Genomic DNA, 19,814 nt, shown 5'->3' on the forward strand with positions numbered 1-19,814 from the left:
TTAAATGCATTGTAAGCCGCCTTGAGTCTTCGGAGAAAGGCGGCATACAAGTTGAACAAATAAATAAATGAGAAAATCTGGATCTGGAATGGCTTCAAACATGGGGGTCAGTCAGTTCATGGTAGAGTGAGATGGATGGATGGTCCCCCTTCATAGCAACTGAGCAGATTTCTATTTTAACTCTAGTAATGTTAACTCTAGTAATTAGTTCTAAATTTGCATTGATACATATAATGTTACATGTGGAATTTCAGGTAAATTGTGTTCTCTTCAGTTGAACTGCTTCGAAAATGGAAAACAAAAACAGGGAAAATGGAAGATCTTCTGATGATTTTATATTTCAATGAGTTGATTGATTGACTGATTGACTGATTTATTGATTGGTAATTAACTGTGTTTCTGTTATTCCAGGATCTGACTCAACTCTTGTTAAGTCAGACATCAGTTTCTAGTATCTCCAATCTGAAGAATTAGTTATATATGTAAGAGACTCAGGCAATTTGATGCAATTTTTTTAATTCTACCCACAACCATAGTTCTCCCTATTATTTCATAACTCATTTTCAGAATTTTTTCAAATTCAAGTGATGTGGCAGTAAGCTTTCCTAAAGAAACAAAAGCCCACATCACCAGTGAAAGTCTTATTAGAGGCAGGAAAGACTTATTGGAAGCACAATACCTTTCTTAATTATCCTTTTTAAGAATGCCAGATCATGTTTGAAACGATGGAATTTGCTGGAGAGTGGGTTGGTGCTGAGATGTTTTGACATTCCCTGCCCTGTCCATGTAGGGAAAATGACTCAACTGATAATTGAATCTAATTTCAACTCTACTGAGAAGATATTGCTTAGCTCTGTGCAGGACTAAGAGGCCTTAGAGATGATTTACTCCACATTGGTTTTTTAACCAAAGGAAACAGCTTCATGAGAAGCAGTGGTGGGATTCAATTTTTTTTACTACTGGTTCTGTGGGCATGGCTTGTTGGGCGTGGCATGGCTTGGTGAGTGTGACTTGGTGGGTGTAGCAGGGGAAGGATACTGTAAAATCTCCGTTCCCACCCCATTCCAGGGGAAGGTTACTGCAAAATCCCCATTTCCTCCCAATCAGCTGGGACTCAGGAGGCAGATGGAGATGGGGCCAGTCAGAGGTGGTATTTAGCGGTTCTTCAAACTACTCAAAATTTCCACTACCGGTTCTCCAGAACTGGTCAGAACCTACTGAATACCACCTCTGATGAGAAGGTAGTCATTATTGCCCACAGATATTATTCCTGAGTAGGTTTTGCTTCTCAAGTCTTTGCCTGAGAAGATGACAAAGTATTTCATGTGGGCCTAGCTTTCATAGCTTCCATTGTCTGTTATTTGCATTTGAAAGAAAACTATGATCCCATGCTTACCTTTTAAGGAGAACCTGCTTCTACCAAGTTCTCTTATGATTACATTGGAAAGCTAGTATGTTGGTTAAGGGGCTGTGCTAGGGGTGGGAAGTCCAGTGAGTCTCATTTTCAAGCTCATTCCAAAGAGAAATTATCTACTATTAATTAGTCTAGGAACATTTAAGTTCAGGCATGCTCATTTGTTCTCATATGATTTTCATGTATTGTTAAGTACTCCAAAACAGACATAGGGAATTTATTGTGAATTGTTTTCATGTTTTCTTTCTTAGATATGGGGTAAATTGCAGTTTTAAAACTTTAATAATAGTAAATGTACTGTCTATGCATTCACATGTGTATATATTTTAGATTAAGAAAGATAATGACTATAATATGGAAATCTGTCTTCAAGAAAAATGAATCCATCCAGAATTTACGTTGTCAGCTAAAGCAGAAAACACTAGAATTATATATATATATAAAAGGAGACATAGAATGATCTAAACCAATAAGATATAATTTTATACCATGATACCAGGAAAGATCTATATTTTGATCAGATTTTTCTCACTTGACAAATGAAAATCATATGGATGCCTCTTTGAAATTCACTCGATCCAGTATATCTTTCAGAAATACATTGTAAAGCCGTTTGACAGTTTCCAAAGTGAATTACAGGCTCAGACACATTCTGCCCCTTCCATGTGTAAACAGTGTTGAACACAGATATATTCACAGATTTTGCTTGGAATTGATCAGGGTCCATTCTTTGTTGTCTTTCTAGGTATTCAGCAGAATGCAGTTTTACATTGGTTGGTTTGACCTGATTGTTTTCCTCTTCCTGCTGTGAATTCAGAGATTTTTTTTTTATAGGGCAATCTGAGAATATTAAATAAAAAGACAATACCTGACTCCCATAAGGAATCAATGATTCACCTGTAATAGAATGATTTCCAGGATGTTACATACATTACATACTGTAAATAGAATGTAATGCTACATTGGTTTACAGTTTTCTGCATGCCATATAGAAGCCACCATAGTTCCTCTTCTAAGCCTGAAATTTGGTTGAGAACTTTCTTTAAACTGGTGTCTTGGAATGAAATAATGCTCAGTGATGACACAGATGCTAAAAAGGACTTCTGAAGACATGTCCTCCAGCTTTCTGACTGGTTTGTGTGCTTTTAAAAAGCCTGTATAAGAATCATCGGTGCTTTTGTACACATGTACTGTATATATTGCATGAAAATCATTATGCATGTTTACACTAAATTACTTTAATCTATGCATTATATTTTATAGTTTATATATTCCCAGTCCCTAGTCATCTCACAGTTGGTCTATTGTAATGTGCTCTACATGGGGCTATCCTTGAAGAGCATTTGAAGGCTACAGCTGGTGCAGAATGTGGTGGCACAGGCAGTTTTGGCATTTGCTCCACAAAGGCCCCTGTAACATCACTACTCCATGAGCTGCATTGGTAGGCACTCTGCTTCTGGGTGCAATTCAAAGTGTTGGTGATCACCTATAAAGCTCTTCATGGCATGAGTCCAGGCTACTTGAGGGACAGTCTCACTCTACTGGGATTGGCCTGTCCCACTCATGCTGGCAGAAGAGGCATGCTGCAGATCCCATCAGCCCAATTATTCCAGCTGGCAGGGTCCAGGAAGTGGGCCTTCTCTGCTGTTGCTCCTGCTCTCTGGAATATCTTATCCCCTGATGTGAGGTTGGACCCAACCCTCCCATCTTTTCATAAGAACTTAAAGACCTGGCTTGGGATCCCAATGGGGGGAGAGCACAGTGGAGATGATTGATTGAGTAATAACAGATTCCACTTCCTCCCCCCCAATCTGTCCCCACCAGTGGTGGGTTGCCCCCCGGTTCAGACTGGTTCACAAGAACTGGTAGTAAAACTGGCGGGAGGCTCCGCCCACAAACCCGGATGTCATCAGGAAGTTTCTGCACGTGTGCGTGGCCCTGTTGCGAACTGGTAGTAAAGCTAAGTAGAACCCACCCCTGGTCCCCACCCCCCCATGTGTCCTTGGTTTTAAACTTAATTTTAATTTACTCTTGTTTAAATGTCAATTTATTTTATGTCTTACCTTATGTTAAGATGGGCAGCCAATAAATTTTAGAAACAAACAAACAAATGAATAAATAAATAAGTACAGTACATGCATTTTTATAAAGAGAATCATGTTATAAAATATGTTTGTCAAAAGTCAAAGATAATTGCATTCTCTTTCATCTATTAATTCAGGAAATGTAAATTACGGTAGATCACTCCATGTTAAAATGTGAATCAAACTAATTTCTCTGCACTTCAAGGAGGCTCAACAGGAAGACTGTGTTCGTAAGTACTGTACATTGTAGTGGGTCTGTGTTTAGGTGTGTATGTACACACACACACACACACACACACACACACACACACACACACACACATATATATATATATATATATATATATATATATATATATGTTTTCTCAGGTTTTCGCGGGTGTTTGTATGTAGGTCTTTGGTTATTCGGGTCTTCTCCCACGTAAAATTTTACATGGGAGAAGAGGTTTTTCTGCAGCCCTAGTTCAGTAGAATCACATCCACTCGATTCTGGGCTTTTTTTTCTTTCTGGCAGCCAGCAAGTTCTGGTGCCAGGTGAGAGACTTATATAGATCTATTTCTGGCTCGTTAGCCATCATCAGTAAGCCACACCCACATCTCATCTATATACCCACATCTATATCACATCTATCATCTATATACCCACATCTATATCAATAGATCTATATAAGTCTCTCACCTGGCACCAGAACTTGCTGGCTGCTAGAAAGAAAGAAAAAAAGCCCAGAATCGAGTGGATGTGATTCTACTGAGCTAGGGCTGCAGAAAAACCTTGGTTACGTAGGAAAACCTGGCTAGAGGAAAAACACACACACACACACACACACACACACATATATATATAGAAGAAGTGATAGACATCACAATCTCCGGAACGTTTAAAATTTTAAAAACGTTTAAACGTTCCGGAGATCGTGATGTCTATCGCTTCTTCTATAACTATACCTGGAACTTGCATCTTCAGGACAATTCTTAATATATATATATATATATCTTCAAATAATGAATTGATCAAATATTTGTATTTTGAATTGTAGTCTTGGTTGATAAATGCCTTATCCAACATTGTTTCAAGTTAATCACATCAACCTAAAATATCCAGTAAGTGTCCATCTGATCCCATCCTCTATACATCATCTTGCAGCCAGTTATTCTTAATGAAGGGGTCAGGGGACAAGATAAAAACAACACCTTGGGGATACAACAGAAGGAAAAAGGTTGCCAGGGCAAATTTGTGCCATTATGAGGAAAAGGCCTATGAAGATTTTTTTTTTTAAAAAAAAAAAAGGTCACAGAAAGAAAAGGAGGAGTAAAAATCTTCTTGTTACTATCAGGAATGCATGAAAGTCAAGCAAATTTGTTTGTTTTAATTTTAAAATAAATGACCTCTAAGCCTTCTCCTGGCCAATGGAATGGGGTCAGTTTCAAAGCAGCAACAGCAACCAAAAAAAACCCAACAACAATGAATAAAAAAGAGCATTACTCAATAAATAAGGATAGTCTTTATTAATTCTTGCAGGAATGCACATTCGTTATACAAATTCCCCCATCCCAGAATTGATTAATAAGCATACTGTAATATCACCGGTGATCATTGCAGGAAGTATACTGTGAAAGAGAAGCACTGAAGGCTTCTAATTGTTTTCTTCTGTTTCTCTCTCTTTCTCACTTGCTTTCTTTTTTGTGTGGGGGTGGGGATGCTTTAAAATAATGGTCCTAATCATTAATTCCTTTGGTGTTCATTTGAATTACATCAATCACTGCTAATTCATTTGGTGTAAACAAAGATGTCAGGGACACTTCTGAGGGGATTCTTTTCAGTAAAATGTGTTCATTAGCTGCCTAGAATCTTAGCTTTTGGTGCTGGTAGAAAAACTAAGAGGAATTTACATCTAGAGTTTGCTAGATTTATAGGACCACAGTGTTTTCAGTAGCCCGAGATACATGCTATTGTGCCTTTCCTAGTGGAAACTTGATTGCATGTCTGGTCCCATCCTCTATGACAGATTCCTGTCCCAGTTCTGCTCCTTGTTCTCTTCTGTAGAGTTCTGACCTTAGCCTTCTGTATTCATATGTCTATTGTAATCTGCTTCATGTGTTTATTTTGAATCTAAAACAACCTTCCCCAGGCTGGTCCCCTTCAGAGGACAAAGACCATAGATAGAAATACATTTAAATCCCTGCGGGACACCAGCCTGACCTAATGTTTTGAGATGCTCCTCTCATCTATGAACATCTATGGGTGGAGTTGCTTCCCCCTCTCAGTAGTAGGGCAAGCTGTATAAATATGTGAGTGTAAACTCCAGCTTTTACACTTCTAAGGGCAAAGATAGAGTTCTTCCCAGTTAGAAGGAGGAAAGATTAACAGATTAACAGAGTTGGAAGGGACCTTATAGGTCATCTAGTCCAACCCCCCCGCTCAAGCAGGAGACCCTACACAATTTCTGACAAATGACAGTCCAATCTTTTCTTGAAAGTCTCAAGTGATGAAGCTCCCACAACTTCCGAAGGCAAGCTGTTCCATTGGTTGATTGTTCTCACTGTCAGAAAGTTCCTCCTCATTTTTAGGTTGAATCTCTCCTTAGTCAGTTTCCATCCATTATTCCTTGTTTGGCCTTCAGTGCTTTGGAAAATAGCTTGTGCCCCTCTGCTCGTGGCAGCCCCTCAAATATTGGAACTCTGCTATCATGTCTCCCCTAGTCCTTCTTTTCGCTAGACTAGCCATGCCCAGTTCCTGTAACCATTCTTCATATGTTTTAGTCTCCAGTCCCCTAATCATCCTGGTTGCTCTCCTCTGCACTTTTTCTAGAGTCTCAACATCTTTTTTATAGTGTGGTGACCAAAACTGGATGCAGCACTCTAGGTGTGGTCTTACTAAGGCTTCATAGAGTGGTATTAGTACCTCACTTGATCTTGATTGTATCCTTCTGTTAATGCAATTTAGGATTGCATTGGCTTTTTTGGCTACTGCTGCACACTGCTGGCTCATATTTAGCTGGTTGTCCACAAAGACTCCAAGATCCCTCTCACAGTCACTGCTATTAAGCCTGGTTTTACTCAGTTTATATGTGCACTTTTGTTTTTTCTTACCTAAGTGTAGGACTTTACTTTTCTCTACATTGAATTTAATTTTGTTAGATAGGGCCCAGTGTTCAAGTCTGTCAAGATCCATCTGGATCTTGAGCCTATCTTCTAGGGTGTTAGCTATTCCTGCCAGCTTAGTATCATCTGCAAATTGAAATTACTTTTAAGATATCCAAAGTATTTCCTGCAGTTAACGGGAATTTTAAGCCTCACTTAGTCTATCACTCATACCCTAATACCTCCTTCCAACTGCAGTTAATGATGCTTAATAGATCTTAAGCAAGATTCTGTTGCAGCATCTAGCTCTGGAATGATGTCTTCTCCCTCCCCTTGAGATTTGTGTGGTTTCCAGCCTTGTGACATTTGGGAAACTGTTAAAAAACCTGATTGCTCTCCCAGGTCCAGGGATGAGCAGAGTGGTTGGGTGGCCCAGTTTTGGTGTAGATTTTGCTTGTTATATCTGATGAATGGTTTGGTGTGCTAGTATTCTTTTTCATTTGTTATCATCATATGTTTTTCTTTTCTATTTGTCAGTCACCAGAGTCCTCAAGGAGTTGGCTACCTTATAAATTTAGTAATGAATAAAATTGGGAAGTAAAAAAAAAAAAAGACATTTTAGGATGAGAAGTTACATCTCCATTTGTACTGTCCATAGCTTAATTTTTAAAAATGTTTCTGGGAGAGAATCTTAACTTTAAACCAAGATGTTGTTAGGGTATGGAGGATTGCTATCCTCATCAAGGCAAGGCAGGTAATTAAAAAAAGGAAGCATTTTCCAGAGACAAAACTCTTCTTTTTGACTGCACAGTGGAAGCTCCAAAGGCTTGCTTGTTGAAGGCAGCTGGGAATATGTACAATTGAAGGCTGCAACTTGAGGAGGAGGATAATTAGGCATCCTTTCACTGTCACTTCTGCCACCTCAGGATAAGGTGAAACTCTTATCTGTGAAATTCAGAGGATCTTTTGTTCTCCTCAGATCTCCTCAATGAAATGACTGAAACATCAAACATACTCAACACACCAGCGCTGCAAAGTTTCGGATGTATTTCTCCTACAAGCAATGGGCTGATGCTCAGTATGAAGTTGTGGCCTCAACTAGGTTCATTGAAATGCTGTACATCAAGCACAAAACTTCTACATTTCAGGATGTGCCAGGCTTCTCCATCCCCATTGGATACTGAGTTGTCAAAGAGGGACGTAGAAAGAACCAGATCTCACAAGACAACTAAGCGTGACTAGAGACTCTGCAGTGGGGGAATGAGAGCCCCTATTCAACTACCTTGAGGGAAGGCTAGAATATGCAACAGTAGTTATAACTCAGTCTTCCTCCATATAATTCCCTCCATATATATTGGGTTTAGATTCACAACCTCTTCTCTTGTTGATTGTTAGGGAATATAGTCTCTAGCCCATTTTGAAAACTATAAGATAGAAGCTACCTCTCCAACAGAATACCATTTGGATAGGCAGTTCTTGTGCTAGTTTTTCTACTGTGCTCATGTTTAGTAAATTTAAAAGCCACCCAATTCAAGAATTAATGGAATAGAATAGAATAGAATAGAATAGAATAGAATAGAATAGAATAGAATAGAATAGAATAGAATAGAATAGAATAGAATAAGCTGGAAGAGACTTTGGAGGTCTTCTAGTCCAGCCCCCTGCTCAAGCAGGAGAACCTATACCATTTCAGATATGTGACTGCCTAGACTCTCCTGAAAAACATCCAGTGATGGAGCGCCCACAATTTCTGGAGGCAAGCTTTTCCACTGGTTAATTGTCCTCACTCTTAGGAAGTTTCTCCTTAATTCCAGGTTGCTTCTCTTTTTGATTGGTTTCCAACCATTGTTTCTTGTTCTGTCCTCCGGTGCTTTGGAGAATAATTTGACCCCCTCTTCTTTGTGGCAGCCCCTCAAATACTGGAATACTGCTATCATCATTTAGACTAGCTAAACCCAAATCCTGCAGCCGTTCTTCATATGTTTTAGTCTCCGGGCCTTTGATCGTCTTAGTTGATCTTCTTAATTACTCCAGAATTAACCTTACACTTAAAAATGTCTCAACTTAGTTAAAAAAAAACAACCTCAGGCAAGATAGGGAGTCTTGGTAGATTAGGGAGTGGACACATGGCAAATTATTACATCTCTTAACTTCTCTACTATGAAGAAAGACTTCTCTCCCCCCCCCCCATTTTTTTGGATTTTTATTTTTAAAATATACATCAACATCAACAATAATATTAATAATATTTGTTACATTAATCAAACTTATGAAATCCTAGTGTTAATATACATGTTTGTTTTAAAATAGTTATTCAATATTTCAATGTTTCATTTTAATGCCAATCACAATATTATTTGAACTTACGTAATGCCATCTTTCAACCTCTAATCTTTCCCTCTAGTTCCGTGATGGTGTGCCCTCTCTGTGGGTATGTGTGCCATCGGCGGCTGATCTTCGCATGTGCTGGAGCCCTGGAAACCCAAAGACAAGCTGGCTGGCATGTGCAAGCACACTGGCCAGCTGGTCTCTGAGTTTCCGGCACTCTGGTGCGTTACATATGTAAATAGCAAGTGAAGTCAGGGATGTAGGCTTCCCTCAGGTCCGGGTTTAGCTGGACATTTGCATGCCCACCACTAATTGGTGGATTCAAACGGAGGGAAATGTAAAGCGTTGTCAGTGGCTGAATCGGTGGGACTGCTCCCTTTAAAAGGGAGTGCTGCCGGCTAAGCCTTGGCAGAAGTCACTCACTTAAATAAAGAGCTGAAGTTACTGTCTGTCCTCCTGCCTCTTCATTGCCTCCCACGATCTAACACAGTGCATGCATGCACATGCACACACATGTTCCAGTTTGGACACTAGGTGCTGAAAAGTTTCGCCATCACTGCTCTAGTTATTGCTTTTATTCTATTGTATAAAAAATATGGGTGACGAAATAGAGAGAAGAAATTCCCTCTATTTCTTATTTCTACCTCTATTCTGGCTTCTAGTCAGACCACGATTGCTAATCCTAGTGTTAATACACATGTTTATATTAAGATATAGTCCTTTATTATTTATTTATTCAATGTTTCAATGCTCCATTCTAGTGCCAATCACCATATTATTTAAACATACTTAATAATATCATCTTTCAACCTCTAATCTTTCCATCTAGCTATTACTTTATAGAAGAGTGGGTATTCTTATTTCTACTTCTATTCTAGTTTTAATCAGGCCATCATTATATTAAAAAAAAGAAAGAAAGAAAATATTTCCTTTCTATCCATCATTTCAAGAGTTTCATACTTCACATAGTATCAAATGTGTGAAATGGTCAGCACAGAACCAGCTCTTCAGAGCCAGCTGCTCACCCCTGCTGATGTTGGATGGTGTCTGAATAGATTCCAAAGGGCCCAATTAATCCCCCATATGTCTGTGACCCATAGTACTGAATGTTTGAACAGAACTAATCACCATCAGTTGTTATAATAATATTGGACTGAAATGCTCAATTATGTACAGTTCTAGCTATGGAATGCCTAGGATTTTGTGTGTGTATTTGTGTGTACATACATGTGTGCACACAGACATGTATGCAAGTATATATGTGCACATGCCTTCTGTCCTGCAGTTGGAAAACTGTAATAAATTTGGCCTTTCTTTCCAGGAGCATGCAAGATTTTTTTTAAAAAAATGAAAAATGTGGGTTTTACGTAATTTGATTTAAGTAGATTAGTGAACTAAAAATTTAATTGCAGATTAAAATCCTTTTCAATTTGTTATGTGGATGGTATTTCACTGGTCACAGATAAGCGATCATTTCAATGTCATATTTAATGTTGGAAGAGGAGAGGAACTAAAAGTTTTTCTCTTTGGTATCTAGAATTAGCAACGATTTGTATTTCAGAATGAAACCCTTATGAAACCCTATCTACACTAGACACGAGTAATATTGGCTCTCCAGCATTACAGATGGGACTTGAATATCCTCGTGTTTGGAACCCATTTTTGCTCTGCACTAAGGAAACATTTCATTCATGTTTCCAAAGCAATGAGAGGGAACGTATTAAACTCATTTCCTTTTTGCCATGAATAGCAGCTTTTCTTCATTAAAAGGTAAGGCATCTAAGTTTACAGAGAAATGTCAACTTCTTTCAGTATTGCTAAAGCCAGTTACTTCATCAACTCATTCCTTTTCAAATGCTGGACAATCCTATCATATTAATGTTTAATGACCAGTCCAGAAACTATTCATGGTTTGGAAATAAGATATAAAATCTGACACAATTAGATAGGCTTAGTGGATCTCAGAACATACAGTCCTTTTGTGAGTTGTGCCACAATCACCCACACTTTCAAAACATTGTCAGTTTTGCTGCACTACAATTTGTAGTGATCTCTCCCTCCCTCCCTCCCTCTCTCTCTCAAACCTCTGCATTTGTCTACTTTTAATCATGATTCGAATGACACTTAAAGCAAAAAATTAATGTTAATAAAATATAAAAGGAAGGGGTTCATCTGGATGCATTTCAATCATCCAGATTGAGTTGCGATGTGGACTTTATGCACATCATTCTTCTCTTATAATGCTCTTACCCCCCACAGTCAGTAATTCCTTTTGCTAGTCGGCACTCAGCCATGTGTACATATACTCAGCATGTGTGTGGAGGAATTGAGGGCAGCAAAGGATTAATATTTCCTTAAATTGCCTTTAGCTCCCTGGAGTTCAAAGAAAGCCATGGAAAAAGTGGCTCGAGGTTATGCTTACAAATTCTGCCCCATTTTTTTGCTTTGTTTTGTTTTGTTTTAGCAGAAGGAAGTGACGCATTTTTGCAGCAGGAATAATGACTTACTGTGACTTACTGTGACTGGCAGGTGTCCTGCAAAGCATCTGTGAATGTCTTTGCTGAGGCATATCAAAGATTATGAAGATTTGCAAGAGTAAAACCCTGGCTCTCTTCTGGCCTTTGCTCTCCCTGGTGCATCCATGTCAATTAACCCTGACTTGCTCTGCCAACTGGAATGGGGGTTTGAGAGGGTCCTGCACAGTGGTGAAATCCAATTTTTTTTTACTACCGGTTCTGTAGGCGTGGCTTGGTGGGCGTGGCATGGCTTGGTGGGCGTGGCTTGTGGGTGTGGCGGGGAAGGATACTGCAAAATCTCCTTTCCCACCCCACTCTGGGTCCAGCCAGAGGTGATATTTGCCGGTTCTTCGAACTGCTCAAAATTTCTGCTACCGGTTCTCCAGAACCTGTCAGAACCTGCTGGATTTCACCCCTGCAATCTCGGGGATGGTTGGTGGGTTGAAGGGCACTTGCTTTGCCTTTTTAAATTGTTTCTTTTTAACTCTGTTTGAACTCTTACTTTGTCTTTAAACTACGACTTTTATATGATTTTATTGTTTTATTTGTAAATTACTTAAAGACCTGGGTCGTATAGAAATTTGATTGATAAATTAATAACAATAATAATCTTTGCATGCTTTTTGCTTGTCTCCTTTTTGCTTTCAATCTTTTAAAGCAAGTTGACGGCCACTTGCTCCTTGTTCTCTTTTTTCCCCTGAAATGAATCGTTCTTTTCTTATTTCACAAGGACAGTGATTAATCCACTGAGCCAATTCTGCTTTCTCTTGAAAAGTATTGAACTAATGTGCTTGGAAAAAGATGAAGAGGAGGAGGAAAGGAAGAAAAAAAATCTCCCCCTTTTAACGGCAAACAATAGAGTTTAAATACATCCCAACCCCTTTAACATTGTTTGGTAATTAGTGACAAAGGACTTCTGTTCAAGCACAGAAAAATATTTAATAGCTACCCTATCAACCTGGAATTCATTTACCAGCCTTGCTCTCGAGTCTACCAGGCCCAGAAGTTATTTTGGCAGTTCCGTGTTCCTTTCTCCATTCTCCATCTCTCCTACTGATTCAGACACAAGAGTTCAACATATGCTAGTACATTTTCTTTTGCCCCCTTATTATTCTTTCCATTCCAATGGCATGTTGGAAAAAAATTATGCAAAGGAATTTGAGACCCTTTGACTATCAGCAAGATAATTCTCTGTAAATGAAACAGAATGGGACTAAATTTGGTGTGACAAGAGAAGCTAACCAAACAAAGATTTAGTTTAAGTCTCAATCATATCCAGCTGAGAGCTGCAGAGAAAAACATTTTAGGGGGAAAAAATTCCCAATGCATTTTGCAATAGAAGAAGTTGGTCAGTGACTCGGGATATTATGGAGTCTTTGGTGCTTCCTGGGCTTGGTTATTTGCTGGCAGACATTTCATTACCTGACTTTTAATGTTAGTGAATGTGGTAGTTGTCCCCTGTTTATGTACAGTAGCTTGCCCTGCCAGTGTTGCTGGGGTGTAGTCTCCTTGGTAGTTCCTTGATTAGACTATTGTTTTCTGTTTGATTGTTGTCTGCTTGATTGGTTATCTCCTTAGTAGTTTCTTTATTAGGATATTGTTTTCTGTTTGATTACTTGTCTGATGTTAATCCCTTCTTATCTCGATGTTGGCGGCTGAAGATGATGTGTTCTGTCTTTTTTATTTTCTTCTTAGCCTTTTATTGTCTCTTTTGAATGGTGTGCAAATGTTGTTTTATCTTTATATGTCTATTGATGGCTGATGTGTCTGAAGGCCAGATGTCCAGGAATTCCCTTAGCATTCTTGGATTTAGCTTGGTTTACAATACTCACAGTTTCCCAGTTGAAAATATGGCTGAATCTGAGATGAAGGAGTTTTCTTCATGTCTTGTGACAGGTAGTTGGTGATCATGAACACACTCATAGAATATATATAGACATACAAAGACAGAATATGCTCTAGAGAATGATCTATCTATCTATCTATCTATCTATCTATCTATCTATCTATCTCTGTCTCTCTCTATCTATCTCTATGTCTAATCATCTATCATCTATCATCTATCAATCTATCAATCTATCATCTATCATCTATCATCTATCATCTATCTATCTATCTATCTATCTATCTATCTATCTATCTATCTATCTATCTGAGTGTGTATATATAAATCCTTCCATCCCCCACCATCCAATCAGAGCTGAAGAAGCTTCTTGGATGAAAAGCAAAATATCTTCAAAGAAGGACCAAAAACTCCAGTTGCCTCTTGTAAAACCATCTTTGGGACAACCATGACCTGGATGACTGAGTATCTCCATAAACACATCCTTTGGTCATTCATTTACTCTATTTGACTTAAAATCTGAGAACTGTTGATTACCTGGATCTGTCAGTTCTCAGTATGAGAACAATAAACCAAAGCAACAAATGATGTGCCTTGCAATGATTTTTGATAGCATATTTCGTACTTCCTGGTTTCTATCAATAATTCTTTAACTGCTTTGTGAGAATTTAGAAACAGCCACTAAACTATGCATCATTTTCAAGAATATGAATAGTGAAAACAGACTCTTTCTGACTGAGGTTAGCAAGGTAGAGCTCTCACCTCACAATCAGGAGGCCGATCATAGGTAGCAACAGGTATTTCTCTTTCTGGGCACAATGAATAATTGTCTGCTGCGAACTCTATGTAGGTGTCAGGAAGGACACCTGGCCAGTAAATGCTCAAGCTCCATTCAATTGCTCCAATCCACTCTGAGGCAAAGAATTACAGGGTCATTAAAAGAAAAAAAACCAATTGCACTTGAATTATTAAAATTGTTGTTATTATACACACAACAATATAAAATTACATCTGGGTTTTTTTGTCAAAATTTTCTCAGAAATATTCTGATAGCCTTTTCTTCTTGACCTTGATTAATGTCCAGGCTCTACAATGTATGAATCCTTGACCCAATAAATTTTAATTAATGTTGGGACAAATCTTCTCTGAACTTCAGAGAATCAAGCTACCAGTAAAGAGCTTTCTAGTTCAAAGCAATCTGAAATGGAGACATTTGATCTCTTTTTCAGACAACCTGTTTTTCTACAGTAGTTATGCTACTTGCATGTGCACCAAGATGCACGCATAACAAAAGATTGCCCATGTGAGAAAAAAAGAAGAAAATCACATTGTACATTTGCAAAGGTCATGTGTAATAACTATAATGGTAATCAGGCAATATTTCTGAATGAATGATTATGGTATAACTGGAACTGAGGTGGTCATCTGTAGCTTCTGATAATGGAACAACTGAAGTATTATTGAATCCTATAATTTTTCTTTAGGAATTCATCTTCAGTCTGACATGCATTCTTGCCAAAGCTGAAAGCATATTAATGAGTGTATAGCAGGATAACTTTAGTTTATGAAATGCAGGAGGAAACAAAAGGAAAAGTCTAGAAAACAGTGACACAATTGTTTATTAACACAATTTTTTTTAATTTCAAAAAGAGTACAGATGTTCACATGAGTTATTTACATCAAGTGACCAATGGAAAAAGCTAAATGACTGGATTCAAGCTCTGAATATTTTTAGTCCCCAACTTTCCCTAATAAAGGATTAAGTTGTCCCAAAGGTGGTTTTTTTTTTTTTTTTTTTTTTTTGAGAGAGAGAGAGAGCTGAAGAAGCTTCTTGGATAAGAAGCAAAATGTCTTCAAAGAAAAACAAAAAAGTCCAGTTGCCTCTTGGAAAAAAAGCACCTTTGGGACAACCATGACCTGGATGACTGAGAATCTCCATAGACAAAGGACTAAGTTTTTTATCTGGCTAAACCACTACAGGCTTGAGTGAATTACAAAAGAGATAATTTACAGTGCTCTACTCTAGAGCTAAATGAAAATTTACCATAAGACATTTTTGTAAATTAGATTTATGAGATTTTTTAAAAAATAACTTCTCTATCAGGAAAGTGAGATCATTTTTGTTGACTCTTCTCTGAATTTACTCTACCTTTACTGTCTACCCCTTCGTGATATCCCTGAATATTGCTACCAGGCAGGGGATGAAGATGATGGACAACGCAACATGTATTCAATATCCTGATCCAATGCTCTTGTGAGTTGTAGTGATAGCTTTAAAAAAAAAACTACCAAGGAGCAAAGAAACAAGGAAGCAGAGACGTTAGTTTCTTATCGTTACCTAAAAATAGTTGAAGAATTTGCTCTTCTTTTGAGATATTTGAGATACCAACATCCTTTTCTTCCAAACTGAAGCAAAATATGGAATGAAGAACTTGAATCTATATCTGCACAGCATTTGCACTCAGAAGAATAAATCTGCATAACTTGATTTAATTTCCATGTTGTCCTTCAATATGCCTATACTAATCTTTGTCCATTTCCTGTAAGTATTCTTTCTCCTTAAAATACTTGGTCACATTTTATTTTGGATTATTTTAATGTGTAAATAAATCTGCATAACTTGATTTAATTTCCATGTTGTCCTTCAGTATGCCTGTACTAATCTTTGCCCATTTCTTGTAAGTATTCTTTCTCCCTAAAATACATGGTCATATTTTATTTTGGGGTTTTGTTTAATGTGTAAATGCACTGTGTTTTAATCAAACAATTAAAGCACCCCTGAAAAGTGTCCCCTGAAAAATAATCACCATAGGCTCTTTTACAACCTGTGGACCTCAATTCCCAGAATTCCTGAAACAGCTCAGGAATTCTGGGAGTTGAAGTCCACAGGTTGTAAAAGAGCCACATTTGCCCACCCCTTGGCTAGAGTGTTATGAAGTTCTTAGGTTTTTCCTGATGACAAAGAGATTATAGGCATAAAATAAGAACATATGAATCATATGAATATATAAAGCAATGTAGCCTACAATGAATAATTCAGGATGAACCAAATTGGCCTATAAAAAAGACCAAATGAAGAGTCTAAAATAGGCATGGCAAAGCAAAGTATTACATGGCCAATACTTAATTTAAAAAAAAATTAGCAAGCAAAATAGATAACAACAAGACCTGACAATGGCTGAGAGAAGGAAAGTTGAAGAAAGAGATGGAAGGGCTAATTCTGACTGCACAAGGCAAAGCCTTAAGTACAAATGCATACAAAGCTAGAATTGAGAACTTAGTAAGAAAAGAAGCTGAAGAAACAGTAGACCACCTATCCCGAAGGTGCTTTTTCAAAAGACAACATCTTCTTTGAAGATGTTTAGTTTCTTATCCAAGAAGAACTGAAGAAGCTTCTTGGATGAGAAGCAAAATGTCTTCCAAGAAAAACCAGAAAGTCCAGTTGCCTTTTGAAAAAGCACCTTTGAGACAACCATGACCTGGATGACTGAGAATCTCCATAGACAAGTAAAACACCTAGTTAAATACTGCAAGAAGATTGCCCAGTCTGACTACAAGCCACAGCCAAGTAGAAACAGTGATCCATTGCAAGATCGGCAAGAAATACCTTTTACCCCCCAAGCAAGAACTAACGGAACAAGATAGACAAAGTAACAGGAAATAAAGAAGCTAAAGAGCTCTGGGAATGTATAATTCCAATAGATAAGCCCCTGCCACCTAACATCTCAGAAATAACAATTATCAGGAGGAAAAAGAAAGTCTGGATAGTGAATGCGGCAATAACTGGGAACAGCAAAATAGAAGGGAAATAACTGGAGAAAATCACAAAATACAAAGATTTGCAAATTGAAATAGAATGACTGTGATTAAAGAAAGCAAAGCTAGTACAAATAGTGACAGGTCCCTTGGATGCCACCCCAAACAACTGAACACCATCAGCATTGAGGAAAATCACCATCAGTCAATTACAAAAGACAGTTTCACTAGAAACAGTTTACATTCTGTGATGATACCTCTAATGCTGTAATGTAAAATCACCACATCTGCCTATTCCAGGTCCTTGGGAAGGACTCAATAGTTGGATAAAAATACCAGATACAGTCTAAACATCTGGTTAACTATACAATGAACCATAACAATATAAGAAACAGTCCAAACAGCAGAGGAACAAAAGATCAACTTCCATTTTATAAGATGATATTGGAAAAACTGGAAGAGAAGGAAGAGCAGGGGCAGGTTTCAAAACTTGTCACTACTGGTTCGCTTGTGGGCATTTGCGCGCTCGCGCCTGTGCACAACGCTTCTACAAATGTGCAGAAGCTTCTGCCCATGAGCAGAAGCATCCAGGTGGGTGGGCGGAGCCTCCCGCCGCCACCGATCTGGGGCGAACCGGTAGCAACCCACCACTGAGGAAGAGCAACTTGAATGTAGCATGGATTGATTGCAAGAAGGCATTAAATTCCCTGCCATATGACTGGTTTAATTAAGCACCAGAAATAACAGGAGTCCGTAGAAACATCAGAAGATTTGTGCAAAGATCAATGGCACAATGAAAAAAAAAAAAACAATTGCTGGTTAATGTTGATAGTCTGAGAGAGGTTCTTGGGAAGGACTCAACAGGAGAATTAAAATGCCAAATCTAAATATCTGGCTGATTGTGGATCAACCATAATAATCATAATGGGGTTGTTTGGGCATTAATGAGAAAGAGGTACTTTGGCAGCTTTAGTGCCTCCATACTAAATAATATAGACTATTATTTTTAGCATCTTATGGGAATTATTTAAACAGTCTTACCCACAATGTTTCTGCCAGATGTTCTGGGAATGCAAGTCCCAAAATTCCCTATTAGCATACTCTAGTTGAGAAAGGATATTCTTGAAAATCAAGACATTTCCATGTGTGTGGGGGGGGGGGGGAGAGAGATGAGATAATGGACAAAAATGAAGTCCTTAAAAATTAGACCAATGGCTACATATAATGGAGTTCATTCCACATTTGCAGATCAAGGATGGACCCTTCCTAGCCTTAATTGGTACATAAATTACCCTTCTCCATCTGTCCATGCTAATAGCTGGAGTACTTCATGGACACCAATGGAGAATATATTTCAGAGTTAGGGAATTGATTTCTATAGATTTTATTGTGCAACATTACAAACAAATGAAGGAGAGCTTAAGTGTTAAAATGGACATTTCCCATGCTGTTTGTTTCCATGGTTTTATGATGCTTTTTGCAATATCCATTCTAATACTACAATATAGTATTTGAATGATTTGAGAAAGACGATTTGAAGTTCTCCTACATCTGAAGGCCAAGTCCAGAGACCGAGACAAGGAGACTCCCAAGAATCAAACACCAAGTTCTATCATTAGGATGATTAACATCAAACAACCCAAACTGTAATACTGTGTGCCATATGGGGATTTTTTTTTTTGTCACTAGCTACAAAACCCCATTTAAATCAGTTGTATTATGGCCAGCTGGAGTGATCTTTCTGCCAGTCCAATTAATTATGCAAATACTGATTCCACCATGGGAATCTAGTAGAAGCTGCAATGATGTGAAAATGACAAGATTGCGTTGTGATGTCACACCACAAACCCTGTCTTCTTATATTTGCATTTTGATGTGGGACCCAAGTCAAGTGATTTATGTTATAACAGGTTTCATCCTTTGCCTACCTTGCCTTCTCCTGCAGATGCCCTGATTTCCCTACAGATGTTCCAGGGGCAATGTGTGTGTGCTTCACACTCATGCCATCTTGATCAGATATTATTTGGCTAATGGGATTGAACTAAAATGCAAATTGTCATTTGGGGGGAATAAATGGGAAACTATTTGAATAACTGCCAGTCACATTTAATTTCTGATGGATTTAGGATGGTATACAAAATAGGGAGAATGCAGGAGTCCCGCCTTGCTTATTTTCTGGCGTTGTCTACTATGCACAGGGCTGTCAGGCTGATACTTAAAAACCCCACTAAAATGTATTTTAGGGTATTTGTGTTAATTTGCTTAACATTTGTATACAGCCATTCAGCAGCATTAATTAAATGCCTTTTGAATGTTCAGCAATATAAAATGTACATGAATGGGAATGAAGTGATCTGACCTCAACCTTCACAGATAAAGGGAAATCAAACTTGAACATCATCTGGAAAAATTGGGATTGATTTTTTGGCATCCTGTGTTACTTCCTCATGCCACTTAAGAAGGAGAAAAATAAATCATGGGCCTTGCGAAATTGGGTGTCCCAATCTAAGCTCTTTGCCATCTTCTTCTGCCTTCCTAGTGTGCAAGAGGGAGAGGAACATTTTCTCTCATGGAGAAAAGAAGACAAGTCATATAATTCAAGGAAGTCTCAGACTGATCTTCTTCTATTCAGATTAGGCTTGAAGGGGTCTGTACTAGCAAGACCAGGGGTGTCAAGTTTGTGTCGTCACGGCAGCGTCACGTGACATATTGTGACTTTTTCCCCCTTCACTAAACCGGGCGTGGGTGTGGCTGGTGCATGACGCATCCAGCCTGTGGGCCGTGAGTTTGAC

The sequence above is a fragment of the Pantherophis guttatus genome, chromosome 2, assembly GCF_059756535.1.
Source record: "Pantherophis guttatus breed Tessera chromosome 2, ASM5975653v1, whole genome shotgun sequence".
Taxonomy (NCBI): domain Eukaryota; kingdom Metazoa; phylum Chordata; class Lepidosauria; order Squamata; family Colubridae; genus Pantherophis; species Pantherophis guttatus.